Source organism: Symphalangus syndactylus, chromosome 11 (assembly GCF_028878055.3).
Source record: "Symphalangus syndactylus isolate Jambi chromosome 11, NHGRI_mSymSyn1-v2.1_pri, whole genome shotgun sequence".
In the NCBI taxonomy this organism is placed as follows: domain Eukaryota; kingdom Metazoa; phylum Chordata; class Mammalia; order Primates; family Hylobatidae; genus Symphalangus; species Symphalangus syndactylus.
In genome coordinates this window covers 74,425,394-74,441,502 of record NC_072433.2, presented here as the reverse complement: position 1 = coordinate 74,441,502, position 16,109 = coordinate 74,425,394, and the positions used below count along the sequence as shown (strand labels likewise).

The 16,109-nt window shown below is 38.4% G+C and overlaps 1 long non-coding RNA gene across 1 annotated transcript; it reads left to right on the top strand.

Moving 5' to 3' along the window:
• The first annotated feature begins 4,295 nt into the window (after positions 1-4,295).
• LOC134731834 (uncharacterized) lies at positions 4,296-15,075 on the top strand. The gene is made up of 3 exons (XR_010114450.1): positions 4,296-4,637; positions 5,217-5,277; positions 14,922-15,075. It is a non-coding gene; the product is annotated as an uncharacterized lncRNA (long non-coding RNA).
• Positions 15,076-16,109: the final 1,034 nt, after the last annotated feature.

The window sequence follows — 16,109 nt, the reverse complement described above, 5'->3', positions numbered from 1 at the left end:
TACATCCTTGTAAACAAGAATTACAGTTTTTAGATTTCAGAGTAGGTCTTCAATTTTTAGAAAGCGGTGTTTTTGCTGGTGCTTTTTGGGACTCAAGGCAACAGTGGACAGGTTCCACTTTCTGTGATTTGACTCCTTTTTAACTCCTTTATTAACTTCTTCCCAATCTTAATTGTTTTTAGCAACTCATAGTTATATTTAGGGATCTACAGATGATATATTTTTTAGCTTCATTGAAAATGTTTTTATTTAATTCCAATTTTTCATTCTTCTTGGTTTTGTATACTTTTTGGAAGAGTAGGTTTGGGAGTAGGGAGAATTCCTGACTGATAGCAGTCACATTCTCATTAGAAGTTAAGGGCTTCTAATGAATTTTTTCATGATTTTTTTTTAATATGATGTTTTCGTGTGATTCCTCCAGCTAATGTAGATGTGACTGCCATTCTGACCATGACATGCTACTGTGCATAGTAAGCCCCTTTGGGCTTTGCCCATACCTGAAAAGTCTTTCTGAAAACCTCACCACTGATTTCTTTTCACTTAACTTACTCAGACGTGTCCTTGGAGATCTGTATTGAGTATCTCTTCTCTCTAGAAGCTTTCCCTTACATCCCCTGTACTTACATCCCACCTTTCTACTTTACTTGCATCTCACCCTGGGGTACTTCCTTTGCTCTTATTTACCTAGACCACAATGATCTGCTTACTCCTCTATAGATTCTAGAAGGTACTGTACGAAGTATTCTCAGATGCTTCTTCAAGATGCATTGTGAAAACAGTGTGGTATGATCAAATATTTGGGAAATGCTGCGTATTATATTCTTAGTCTTGGAAAGTCACAATTTATATATTCGAATTTGCAAAAGTTCTTAAAAAAGAAGTCTGTTAATATTGATATAACCAATAGCATACCAAAAGTAGTTGTTTATGAAACCTCCATTTATGTGTGACACGTGTTAATACATGCTGGGAAGCTACACAAGAAACACCTCCTTGATGTGACTATGGTAGGATCCTCAGCTCCTAGTACAGTGCCTGGTACATTGGTGCTACTTAATATATGCCCGTTGAATGACTTAATCTATCTTATACATTATCTCAGATGCTTAGTTGTTTACAGAAACATGTTATAAGTTGGTTTTACATACAAGGGATCACAATGGCATAAACTCTGGAGAGCTGTGTAGGTCTGCTTCAGATAAATAGATTTGGCTCCAATGTTGAAGGTTATTTTTGAGTCATGGGGACATTTACTAAGCAAAAAGCATTCAGGGGAAGGTGGCCAGGTTATTTAAGGGATTTGGAAAACCTTTACACAGGGAATGATGAGAAGTAGCGGATACATTTAGTTTGGAGAAGATAATGCTAATAAGAAAATTTTATCTTTAAATATTGAACAGTGACTAAGATATCCTTTTACCAGTCAAAAATTTCATAGTACAATAAAACAAACAAACAAAAACCAAACAAACAAACAAAAAACTGATTACAACATAATGAAATAAGTGTCCTGGCAAAACATCCTCAGCATCAGAGAAAAGAGTGAATATTTTGCTTGGAGGATTGGGTGTGTGATTGGTAGTCAGGGAGACTTCTCCGAGGGGGAAGCATCTGAGCATATTTTAAGGGTGAGCATGTGTGGAGTGCTCCATATCACAACACAGTCTACCTCTGAAGAAAGATCTAGGTGAAAGTTTAGAGTTTATTTATCTTTAATGGAAAACTGTTATGTTTGGACGAGATAGCTGTTTCTGTCAATTGTTCTACATTGAACACTTTCAAGTTGTGGCATAATGCAGCATGCAGTGGCTGAAAATATATGAAGCACTTTTTGAATTGCTGACTTAAAAGTGAATCATTGAATAATATTTTTCTTATTTAGGTTTAAGCTTATTGTTTTGTTGTCGTTGTTTGTTTTGTTTTGTTTTTTGGAGACAGAATCTCGCTCTGGCTGGAGTGCAGTGGCGTGATCTTGGCTCACTGTAGCCTCTGCCTCTTGGGTTCAAGTGATTCTCATGCCTCAGCCTCCCAAGTAGCTGGGACTGCATGTCTGCATCACCATGCCCAGCTAATTTTTGTATTTTTAGTAGAGATGGGGTTTCACTAGATTGGCCAGGCTGGTCTCAAACTCCTGGCCTCAAGTGATCCACCTGCCTCGGCCTCCCTAAGTGCTGGGATTACAGGCGTGAGCCATCTTTCCCAGCCTAAGATGATTCTATTTATGATGACCTATTCTTGGTAATGGACTTCTTTTTTTTTAAAGAAGGTTAGAAACTCTGTGGGCTTCAAAGAAGTGTTGATTTGAAGTGGCTCAGCATACGGCTGAAACACTTGTAGTTTATATTGTAAAATATTGATTTTATAAGTAGATCATTCTGTAAGATACATGAATTCAATACTTATCTTTCTACTCTTTGTAGATTCCCAGAGTTCTATATCATCAGAAGGGCTGAAACATATTCAGAAAATAGACAGTTTGGGCCAGGCACAGTGGCTCGTGCCTGTAATCCCAGCACTTTGGGAGGCCGAGGTGAGCGGATCATGAGGTCAAGAGATCGAGATCATCCTGGCCAACATGGTGAAACCCTGTCTCTACTAAAAATACAAAAATTAGCTGGGCATGGTGGCACGTGCTTGTAGTTCCAGCTACTTGGGAGGCTGAGGCAGGAGAATTACTTGAAGCTGGGAGACAGAGATTGCAGTGAGCCAAGATCGCATCACTGCACTCCAGCCTGGTGTCAGGGCCAGACTCTGTCTCAAAAGAAAAAAAAAAAAAAAACCAGAAACAAAATAGACAGTTTGTTTCACAACCTTGGAGGAGGAAATAATTTCATTAATTCAAATGAAAATACAATGATTTAATAGATTTATTTATTTTTATTTTTTTTTAGATGGAGTTTCACTCTTGTTGCCCAGGCTGGAGTACAGTGGCATGATCCCAGCTCACTGCAACCTCTGCCTCCCAGGTTCAAGTGATTCTCCTGCCTCAGCCTCCCAAGTAGCTTGGATTACAGGCATGCAACACCACACATGACTAATTTTGGATTTTTGGTAGAGACAGGGTTTTACCATGTTGGCCAGGCTGATCTTGAACTCCTAACCTCAGGTGATCCACCCACTTCAGCCTCCCAAAGTGCTGGGATTACAGGCGTGAGCCACCACACCTGGCCTAAGTTAAATTTTTATTAGAAAAGGGAATCAACGTTAAATTTTATATTTCTAAGAAATGTTTTCATTTATCAAACTCCGTATTTTACTTGTTTGCTTAAAGGAATAAAAGAAATGATTTCACTGTTTTCTTTCATACTGAACTGACAGGCTTCACTTGTTTCATAATTTTACTGTATAAAGCTCTTAATGTTAGTTTTGTAGACACTGAAAATTATTTTTTAAAATGAAAATAGTTGATTGCCAAGTGAAATTGTGGATTATGCCTCCCTAAAGATGTTTTAAAAATACGTATTTCTATTTATTTAAAATAGAAAATATATATTTTGTGTAAAATAAAAAAAACATATTTTTTAAGTTGAGAATGACCTGCCTGATTCTGGAGATGAGTAAGTTGACCATTCATTCATTCATTCATTCAGGAAATGTTTTTTGAGTGACTATTAGTGACAAGACACTGGGGGTCCTCATTATCTATAAGATGATATAAATATGTATACAGAAAAGGGACTAGTTCTTTCAGCATTTGTTAAACAAATTACCTTAGAAGGCAACCAAATTTAGGAGACAGGGTATAGGTTTTAGAGGCAGACTTATCTGAGTTTGAATCTAGGTTCTGCTACATACTAGCTGTGTTATTTTTGACAAGTTAATCGGTGTCCCAATTTTCAGTATTAAATGAGATATTTATAGTATTAAAACAATGTACCTAAAACAATGTCTGATACAAGTAGGCATTTATCAAATAGTCAACATCATGGCCATGCAAATAGGCACAATCAAATTAAGTATCGGCTCAGTTTGCTCCTGTTCTAATAATGATAGGTTTCAGCTCACCTGGTTATTTCCAAGACTATTTTGGAAACATTATAGAATCTTGATTGATAAACAATACAATAGAATGATGATGGTTCATAAGTATTCATATTTAAACAGTTTGAATAAATGTTCATAATTGTTTTGCAGTTTAAAAAGGCAGTTTTTCTGGGTACAAGGAAAGAAGACTGCTTTTTTGACATTATGGAAGGAAGCTGTGAACAGTATTAAATCCCATTTACATTTGTATGCTTTAAAAATTTCTTGTATATGAGCCAGTTCTAATAATTTTTTTTTTTTTTTTTTTTTTGAGATGGAGTCTTGTTCTTGTCACCCAGGCTGGACTGCAGTAATGTGATCTTGGCTCACTGCAACCTCCGCCTCTGCCTCTGCCTCCCTGGTTCAAGCGATTCTCCTGCCTCAGCCTCCTGAGTAGCTGGGATTACAGGCATCCGCCACCTCACCTGGCTAATTTTTGTACTTTTAGTAGAGACGGGGTTTCACTATGTTGGCCAGGTTGTGAACTCCTGACCTCAGGTGATCCGCCTGCCTCGGCCTCCCAAATTGCTGGAATTACAGGCGTGAGCCACCATGCCCAGCCCAGTTCTAATAATTCTTTATTTTCCACTCGTTTAATGTAAGAAGAAATACAAGTAAGTATAATAGATTTTTAAACTTCCTTTCCTGTTTCCCGAACTTTAAAACTCATCACTCAATTTGAAGACAATGCATTTTTATATGTGTTAGGAATTCACTTCTTCATACTTTTCAGATGCTCAGAGATTGTGGACATTATGCCTTTCATCCTTTACCTTTGGAACCAACTTGTATGGGAGAACATCTTATCAAGGATAATTTTACTATGGTCACACATGTCCTTGACTCTCCATGTTGAAAATAGAGCTATGACAAGGTAGCAATTACTAGACCAATTTTTTTTTGGCCCAAAGGAGGATAGTGCAGAAACAGATGAGGTTTTGAAGTGGTCTAAAGATCTTGGATCACCTGGGTCCTGGTCATTTCAAGACTATAGAATCTTAATGTAAATTGGAGAGATATAATTATTGAAAATAAATCTGGGTCTACTCTAATATTGACTTAGACTCATTTCAAAGTCCTAACATGATCTTCAGCCTTCCTTTCAGAGAAACTAATTCTCTAAATATGTATTCCTAGACCCACTATCATTGTCTTTGTACTGAATGATTATTGATAATTTTTTGGATTTCTAGAGACCTCTCCTGACAGAGCAATATCCTGGTCCCTAGGAAGCATTCTCTGTGATTTTGGTTGGTAAGTATGGGGTGTTTCTGCTTCACATTTTCCATTGGTAACATCTGCTTTTCTCATATGCATTAGTTATATAGAAAAGATCTCTACAGGATGTCAAATGCCCTTATTCCTTTCCTGTATATTCTTTAAAGTATATTTTCAAACTTCCCTACTAATTAAATTCTTCCTTTTCCCTTTCCTGTTTAAAAATCTCATTGTGTTATGCAAAATGGAGGCCTTGATTTTAGGGAAATGGGTCACATTATCATTTACTTCTTGAATTGTCAAAATAGGAAGTGATTCCACCAAATAAGAAAAGAAACATGCATAAAAGTTGTGATCTTTTTGAAAATGTCAGCAAAATTTAGTACTCAGTAGGGGTTGGAGGTGGTAGAGAGGTCAGGAGACCAGAACACAGAAGGCTATTACTTACGTGGAGATGCTTGATCTTTGCCTACTAATTGAAAAAATCATGATCCATGTAACCCAAAATGAAGATGACGACCTAGATATTTTATCAGTTTCATGGTCCACTCAATTCATTTACAGTTGAAATGTTTTGAAAACCTCCTAAAACTTGAGCTGGATCATTTTTCCCTCCCACATTTGCTGCCTAATGTGCTATCTACAGTTCTGATGGGTTTTCACAACCATCCAACTTTAGGGTGTTCAGTCATGTTTCTCCAAATAGTCTAAGCGTTCATGGTCACTGGTCAGGACTGTGTTTTCTTATAATCTTTATCAGGCATTTAAAAGGAAGATCCTCCATTAAAAGGCCATGCCAAAATTTTAAGTTTCAGGATCTGAATAAAATTGTTGTTGCATTTGAATGAATGTTCTTTAGAAATAATTCAACCACATGTCAATCAGAATATGCCTAAAGGGCAACTTCTTTAAATTTAGTTTTGAGAAACAGAACTGACATGATGTCATTTTAATAACAGATTGCATTTTAGCCTTAACAATCATGTAAGGAATTAGCAAAATCCTAGTGAATTTCATTTTGATATATATAATACATCAATGATATCTGGTTAGAAAGCTAGCTGAGTATACAAACATGCCATCATTCCAAGTGTGTTTAATAATAATGATATGCTTCTAAATTATTTTTAAAATTTTTATTTTAAACTATAAATTTTTGCCAGGCACAGTGGCTCATGACTGTAATCCCAGTACTTTGGGAGGCCAAGGCGGGTGGATCACCTGAGGTTAGGAGTGCAAGACCAGCCTGGCCAATATGGTGAAACCCTGTTTCTACAAAAAATACAAAAATTAGCCAGGTGTGGTGGTGCGCACCTGTAATCCCAGCTACTCAGGAGGCTGAGGTGGGAGAATTGCTTGATCCTGGGAGGTAGAGGTTGCAGTGAGCCGAGGCTGCATCACTGCACTCCAGGCTGGGTGACAGAGTGAGACTCCATCTCAAAACTAATAAAATAAAATAAATAAGCTACAAATTTTTACTAAATGATAAATGACATTTATCACTTCTAGCAACAATAACAGTGTTTTTGAGAACTTACTATTGGCCAAACTATGCTAATTTAGAGCTTACATAGGCCATCTCATTTAAACATCACTAAAATTCTATAAAGCACGTTAATATACTACTACCATTTTACATTTGAGAAGAACCAAAATATAGAGAAATCATTTACTTAAAGTTACATGGACAGTGGTAAGTCTAGGATTCAAACATAAAACAGTCTGAATTTTAAGTCAGCATCCTTATCCATGATCCTAAAAGTTGCCAAATAAGTACAGCAGTCCATGCTTATGTGTTAGAAGTATCTTTCAAGACACCCAGTGGATGTCTGAACCCCCAGATAATACTTAACCCTATATGGACTATGTTCAATATGATAACTGAGAGGCTACTCAGTGACTAAAGGGCAGTTCGTGTATATAGTAAGAATACACTGAATAAAGAGATGATTCATGTCCTGGGTGGATTGGAGTGGGACAGTGTGAGATTTCATCATGTTTCTCAGAACGGTGTGCAATTTAAAACTTATGAATTGTTTCTGAAAATTTTCATTCAATATATTTAGACTATGGTTGACCATGGGTAACTGAAACCACAGAAAGTGAAACTGCAAATAAGGATAGACTTCTATACTGGGATTCATATTTCTTTTTTTTTTTTTTTTGGGAACCTAAGTTAATCATAATTTTTATTTTATAGAATACATGAACTAAACTGCAGTAAACACACTAGAGAGATCTGAGGCTCTGAATGAACAAAAGATCCCAATAGGCTCCCAGTAGTTCTATAGAATTGCACCTTTTTTGGTCACTGGAAAATGTTTTTTTAAAATCTAAAAAATTGGCAAACAATAATTGTACATATTCATGGGGTACAAAGTGATACTTCGTCATATATAACGTTTAGTGATCAGAACAGAGTAATTAGCATATCCATAATCTCAAACATATATCATTTCTTTGTGTAGGGAATGTTCAATATCCTTTTTCTATCTATTTGAAACTATGTATTATTATTATTAACTACAGTTATGCTACAGTGGTCTAGAATACTAAAACTAATTCCTCCTATGTAACTGTAATTTTGTGTTCCTTAACAAATCTCTCCCTATCCCTCCCTTCCCCCTACCCTTTTTAGCCTCTATTAATCTTTGTTCTACTTTGTGCTTCTATGAGATCAACTTTTTTTAGTTTCCACATATGAGTGAGAACACGCAGTATTTAACTTTCTGGTTCTTGGCTTATTTCATTTAATATAATGCCCTCTAGTTCCATCTATGTTGTCATAATGACAGGATTTCATTCTTTTTTTTATAGCTGAATAGTATTCTATTGTGTATGCATATGTTAGATTATTTAAAAATCCTTTCATCAGCCGGGCGGGGTGGCTCATGCCTGTAATCCCAGCACTTTGGGAGGCCGAGGCGGGCGGATCACGAAGTCAGGAAACAAGACCATCCTGGCTAACACTAAAAATACAAAAAATTAACTGGGCATGGTGGCGGGTGCCTGTAGTCCCAGCTGCTCGGGAGGCTGAGGCAGGAGAATGGCATGAACCCAGGAGGCAGAGCTTGCAGTTAGCCGAGATCACGCCACTGCACTCCAGCCTGGGTAACAGAGCGAGACTCTGTCTCAAAAAAATTCTTTTCATCTGCTGGGCGCTGTGGCTCACGCCTGTAATTCCAGCACTTTAGCAGGCTGAGGCGGGTGGATCACGAGGTCAGGAGATCAAGACCATCTTGGCTAACATGGTAAAACCCCGTCTCTACTAAAAAATACAAAAAATTAGCCGGGAGTGGTGGCGGGTGCCAGTAGTCCCAGCTACTTGGGAGGCTGAGGCAGGAGAATGGCGTGAACCCAGGAGGTGGAGCTTGCACTGAGCCGAGATCACACCACTGCACTCCAGCCTGGGCGACAGAGTATTTTATTTTATTTTTTGGTAGCTATTGTAAATGGCACTGCCTTCTTGATTTCTTTTTCAGCTAGTTCTTTATTTATGTATAGAAAGATTTCTTTGAATATTAATTTTGAATTTTGTTTTGTGAATATTAATTTTGTATCCTGCAAATTTACTGAATTTGCTTATCAGTTCTAAGAGGGTTTTTTGTACAGTCTTTAGGTTTTGCGATTATGTTGCCTGCAAACAGGAACAATTCGACTTCCTCCTTTCAAAGTTGATGCTCTTTATTTCTCTCTCTTGCCTAATTGCTCTGGCTAGGACTTCCAGTATATGCTAAGAGTGATAAGAGTAGGCATCATTGTCTACTCCCATTTCTTAGGGGAAAAGCTTTTAGCTTTTTGTCATTGAATGATATGTTGCTGTACCAGATGTGGTTTCATTGCTTGAGCAAATTAACACATCTCCTGGTACCTGGTATGCAGCCATTGACTTGCAAATGTCTTTTTCTCCATTCCTGTCCATAAGGTCCACCAGAAGCAATTTGCCTTCAGCTGGCAAGGCCAGCAATATACCTTTACTATCCTACCTCGGGGGTATATCAACTCTCTGGCTTTGTGTCATAATCTTATTTGGAGAGACGTTGATGGTTTTTTGCTTCCTCAAGATATCACACTGGTCCATTAGATTGATGGCATTATGCTGATTGGATTCAGTGAGCAAGAAGTAGCAAACACACTAGACTTATTGGTGAGACATTTGGCTGCCAGAGGATGGGAAATAAATCCAACTAAAATTCAGGGATTTACCTCAGTAAAATGTCTAGGGGTCCAGTGGTGTGGGGCCTGCCAAAATATTCCTTCTAAGGTGAAGGATAAGTTGCTGCATTTGGCCCCTCCTACAACTAAGAAAGAGGCACAACATCTAGTGGGCCTATTTGGATTTTGGAGGCAACACATTCCTCATTTGGGTGTGTTACTCTGGCCCATTTATCAAGTGACCCAAAAGGCTGCCAGTTTTGAGTGGGGTCCAGAACAGGAGAAGGCTCTGCAACAGGTTCATGCTGCTGTGCAAGCTGCACTGCTGCTACCTGGGCCATATGACCCAGCAGACCCAATGTTGCTTGAGGTGTCAGTGGCAGATAGGGATGCTGTTTGGAGCCTTTGGCAGGCCTCCATAGGTGAATTACAGGGGAGACCTCTAAAATTTTGGAACAAGGCCCTGCCATCTTCTGCAGATAACTACTCTCCTTTTGACAGACAGCTATAGGTCTGTTACTGGGCTTTGGTGGAAACTGAATGTTTGACTATGGATCATCAAGTCACCATGCAACCTGAACTATCTATCATGAACTGGGTGCTTTCTGACCTATCTAGCCATAAAGTGGGTCATGCACAGTAGCATTCTATCATCAAATGAAAGTATACTTGATAGGGCTTGTGAAGGTCCTGAAGGCACAAATAAGTTACATGAAGAAGTGGCTCAAATGCCCATGGTCTCCACTCCTGCCACCCTGCCTCCTCTCCCCTAGCCTGCACCAGTGGCCTCATGGGGAGTTCCCTATGATTAGTTGACAGAGGAAGAGAAGACTACGGCCTGGTTCACAGATGATTCTGCATGATATGCAGGCACTACCCGAAAGTAGACCATTGCATTACAACCCTTTTCTAGGACATCCCTGAAGAACAGCAGTGAAGGGAAATCTTCCCAGTGGGCAGAATTTCGAGCAGTGCACCTGGTTGTGTACTTTGCCTGGAAGGAGAAATGTCCAGATGTGCGATTATATACTGATTCATGGGCTGTAGCCAATGGCTTAGCTGTATGGTCAGGGACTTGGAAGAAGCATGATTAGAAAATTGGTGACAAAGAAATTTGGGGAAGAGGTAAGTGGATGGACCTTTCTGAGTGATTGAAAACTGTGAAGATATTTGTATCTCATGTGAGTGCTCACCAACGGGTGACCTTGGCAGAGGAGGATTTCAATAATCAAGTGGATAGGATGACCTGTTCTGTGGACATCACTCAGCCTCTTTCCCCAGCCACCTCTCTTATTGCCCAATGGACCCATGAACTAAGTGGCCATGGTGGCAAGGATGGAGGTTACACATGGGCTCAGCAACATGGACTTCCACTCACCAAGGCTGACCTGGCTACCGCCACTGCTGAGTGCCCAATTTGCCAGCAGCAGATACCAACACTGAACCCTTGATACGGCACCATTCCTCAGAGTGATCAGCCAGCTACCTGGTGGCAGGTTGATGATATTGGATGTCTTCCATCATGGCAAGGGCAGAGGTTTGTCCTCACTGGAACAGACACTTACTCCAGATATGGGTTTGCCTATCCTGCATGCAATGTTTCTGCCAAGACTCCATCCATGGACTCATGGAATGCCTTATCTATTGTGGGAAGTCAGGGACGCTGAACAGAGGGACCGGCTGAAGCCACAGCAGAACATAAATTGTGAAGATTTCATGGACATTTATTAGTTCCCTAACTTAATACTTTTATAATTTCTTATGCCTGTTTTTACTGCAGTCTCTGAACATAAATTGTGAAGATTTCATGGACATTTCTCACTTCCCCAATCAATACTCATAATTTCCTATGCCTGTCTTTACTTTAATCTCTTAATCCCATCATCTTTGTAAACTAAGGATGTATGTCACCTCAGGACCCTGTGATGGTTGTGTTATCTGTACAAATTGTTTGTGAATCATGTGTATTTGAACAATATGAAATCTATCCTAAAAGAACAGGATAACAGTGATTTTCAGGGAACAAGGGAGATAACCATAAAGTCTGACTGCCTGCGGGGTGGGGCAGAACAGAGTCATATTTCTCTTCTTGCAAAAGTGAATAAGAGAAATATCACTGAATTCTTTTTCTCAGCAAGGAACAGCCTGGGAAAAGAATGCACTCCCATGGGGAGACCCCTAAAATGGCCGCTCTGGGAGTGTCTGCCTTATGCAGTTGTAGATAAGGGGTGAAATACACCCTGGTCACCTCCAGCACCCTCAGGCTTGTTACGATTGGGAAATTCCAGCCTGGCAAAATTCTAGTCAGACTAGTTCTCTGCTCTTGAACCCTGTTTCCTGTTAAGATGTTTATCAATGACAATGCATGCACAGTGGGACAGGGAACCTTATCAGTAATTCTAATTTTGCCCTGGCCTTGTGGCCTTGCCCTGCCCATTTGCCTTGTGATATTTTATTGCCCTTGAAGCATGTGATTTCTGTGACCCACACCCTATTCGTACACCCCTCCCCTTTTGAAATCCATAATAAAAACTTGCTGGTTTTTTTTGAGACGGAGTCTCGCTCTGTCACCCAGGCTGGAGTGCAGTGGCGCGATCTCGGCTCACTGCAAGCTCCGCCTCCCAGGTTCACGCCATTCTCCTGCCTCAGCCTCTCCGAGTAGCTGGGACTACAGGTGCCCGCCACCACGCCTGGCTAATTTTTTTGTATTTTTAGTAGAGACGGGGTTTCACTGTGGTCTCGATCCCCTGACCTGGTGATCCGCCTGCCTCAGCCTCCAAAAACTTGCTGGTTTTGTGGCTCAGGGGGCATCAAGGAACCTGCCGACATGTGACGTCTCCCCTGGACACTCAGCTTTAAAATTTCTCTCTTTTGTACTCTTTCCCTTTATTTCTCAGACTGGCCAACACTTAGGGAAAATAGAAAAGAACCTATGTTGAAATATTGGGGGCTGGTTCACCCGATAGTTATCCACCATCATGGTATTCCACACAGCATTGCCTCTGACCAAGGCACTCACTTTACAGCTAAAGAAGTGCAGCAGTGGGCTCATGCTCATGGAATTCACTGGTTTTACCATGTTCCTCATCATCCTGAAACAGCTGGATTGGCAGAATAGTGGAATGGCGTTTTGAAGTCACAATTACAATGCCAACAGTGTACAGTGACATTACTTTGCAGGGCTGGGGCAAAGTTCTCCAGAAGGCCATGTATGCTCTGAATTAGCATCCAATATACGGTACTGTTTCTCCCATAGACAGGATTCACGGGTCCAGGAATCAAGGGATGCAAGTGGAAGTGGCACCACTCACCATCACCCCTAGTGTTCCAATACCAAATTTTTGTTTCCTGTTCCTGTGACATTACATTCTGCTGGCCTATAGGTTTAAGTTCCAGATGGAGAAATATTGCCACCAGGAGACACAACAATGATTCCATTAAACCGGAAGTTAAAGATTGCCACCTGAACACCTTGGGATCTTCCTACCTTTAAGTCAACAGGCTAAAAAGGGAGTTACACTGTTGGCTGGGGTGACTGATCCAGACCATCAGGATGAAATCAGTCTACTGCTCCAAAACAGAGGCAAGGAAGAGTATTCATGGAATACAGGAGATCCATTAGGGCATCTCTTATTATTACCATGCCCTGTGATTAAGGTCAATGGGAAACTACAATAGCTCAATCCAGGAAGGACTACAAATGGTTTAGACCCCTTAGGAATGAAAGTTTGGGTCACTACACCAGGAAAAAAACATGACCTGCTGAGGTGCTTGCTGAAGGCAAAGGAAATGCAGAATGGGTAGTAGAAGAAGATAGTTATCAATACCAGCTAGAACCACATGACCAGCTGCAGAAATGAGGACTGTAACTGTCACGAGTGTTTCTTCCTTTTGTTAAAATCATGTTTGTGGATGTATACAGTTGTACTAAGAAAATATCTTCATTTAATTTCCTTTGACTTCATCATGTGACATAAGATTTATTGACTTCATTTCAGAATTGAAGTATTGTTAATTTTACGTAATAGTATTTGAGTTGAGGATTGGTGTGTTTCTGGTTGTACTAAAGATAGTTGTATTATGTTAGGCCTAATTATGACCTTATTATTTTCTTTATTTGAAGATTATGTATGATCTCAGGAGATGTGTATGGGTTTAAGTTGACAAAGGTAGACTTGTGATGGTTAATACTGAGTGTCAACTTGATTGGATTGAAGGATGCAAAGTATTGATCCTGGGTGTGTCTGTGAGGGTGTTGTCAAAGGAGATTAACATTTGATTCAGTGGGCTGGGGAAGGCAGACCCACCCTTAATCTTATGGGCACAATGTAATCAGCTGCCAGCAAACATAAAGCAGACAGAAAAATATGATAAAAGTGAGACTGGCCTAGCTTCCCAGCCTACATTTTTCTCCTGTGCTGGATGCTTCCTGCCCTTGAATACAGGAATCCAGGTACCCAGCCGACTTATTCTTTTAATATCTGCATGATATACGATTTTGTGGAAGCACAAGCCTTCTGCTGATAATATTCATAGTGGCTCTAAAGTATTGCCACCACAACTAATGTGCAGTAGGGCATTTCCAGAGTAATTATTTTAATTTTTAAGATATATGGTACTAAAATGGCTGTCTTAAAAGTATAAAATTTATTTAAAAAATGATTTTCCTGTGGGACTGTTCTTCAGACACTTATTTCTCTCTGTTGATGAGCATGTTTGCTTAAATATTATTATAAGTCCTTCTAAAAACATAAATGCAAGATGCTTATTCTTTATTAACTATCATTTATGAAAGAACAATATTAGAAAACATTTCTAAGATTGAGTTCCTAAAAAAAGTTTTGTTGAGCATGGCTTAATGTTTTGTAAATGCAACTATTTGGAATTCATATTTTTATTTTTCATGATTTATCCCACTATTTTTCTCACTTTAGAAATTATGTTAAGGCTACTATTAGAGACGAAAGAAAAACCTGAAGAGAAGTTAGATTTTCAGGAATGAAAATGTGGAATGCTAAGCAGTTTAGTAGCATTTAGTCTACATCTTTCAAATTTTAAATAGCTCTTCATATTTTATTCAACCACATGACATGTATTTAAGTTGGATGAATGTGCCAGATGCTACATTTATACTTAACTGAAAAATTACCCAGTAGCAATTTAGAATTCAGCAGACTTCATCATATTAGTAACTTTTTATTACTTGTATGAATTAGCTCATGCTTCTCTTCCTAAGTGTCATGGCTTCTCTATGATTGAGGCTCAGTCTGTAACTATTCTTTGTTTTTAATTGGTCATTTAATCAAAATTTAAGCTTTTATTCCTAATCTTTCATGGATTATTTTAGTGACTATAAATAATGCTATTTTATCTTTTCCTTTTTAAAATCATATCAATTTAAGGCACTTAGGCTTAAATTAAATTAAGGGAGACATATTTGGACTGATATAAGTGGACTAGACATTTATACATGCAAATTGGCTAACTATACTTCTATCATTCATTTATTTCTGTATCTGGCCTAGAATGTGGAAAAAGATGGAGGAGTAATTATTCCAGATGTTTTAAAAAGTTGGATTATATTGGAACAGTGTCTGACAAACCTGGAGAAGACAGTGCAATTGACATTGATTGACACAATCTCCACTTTGAAAATAACCAGCCAAACTACTTAACAGAAATTACAAAGGAATACTGTTTAAATCCCATATTTTTTCAAGTACATCTAGTTTTATTATTGTAAACTTTAAAAATAAATGTTCTTTTAGAAAATGGAAAACAAGCATAATAAAATATGGCAATTTCACCAGAGGAAAACTATAGTCACCAAATTTGGACATGTACTGGAACATTTTTCTGAACAAAGTGAACTCTCTTAAACTTGACAAAGGGTAGGGTGAGAGCATATAGACTTATTGATGAAAGATACTAGCAAAATCGTTTACAATATTAAAAAAACTCAATACACCAATAATAAATTTTAAAAATCTAGTCATTAAAAGGCTTATATATGGATTTCCATAAGCTTCAGACTTAATCCTCTACACACTTGAAAGTAATAATACTAAACTTCTTAGCAATAGTTTTATCTTCTGCTCCTTGCTTCTAATACTTGTTTTAAAAATTGATTTTTCAACATATTTCTGCTGTTTTTAATCATCCAACAATTATAAATATTTATTATGTGCTAATTCCTAAATGCTGTATACTTGCAGCACTCAAGCTAGATTTACTTTTTGCTTGGGGGCAGTAAATGAAAAATTTCAATTCAATATTAATTGAAGTGCAACAAAATACTTGTTGATTTTTTTTTAATTTAATAGGTGCAACTGTTCTGTCCTTCTACTAATCTCTTACTAATCAGTTTCTACCGTGATAAAAATCACATATCCTTTTTGACCTGCAGTTGCATCATGTAAAAATTTTGGAACACTAATAATCAAATGGTAGTCAGAACTGATGTTGAAAAGCATTCTTTCTTTACAAATACATGGAATTACAGAAAATGAATTACCATTTTATAGCTGTATAAAATCACATAGCTGAGTTTCAAAACAAGAAAGTCAAATCTCTAGGAGCTGGAAATAAAGTGGAAACAAGCAATGGCAAGTGGGAATTGAAACTGTGTGGCCCATTATGGTAAATGCTTTAGAGGCTAGGACTTTGATGGCAACAGAAAAACAGGATTTAAAGTTACAGACCATGTACTAGAG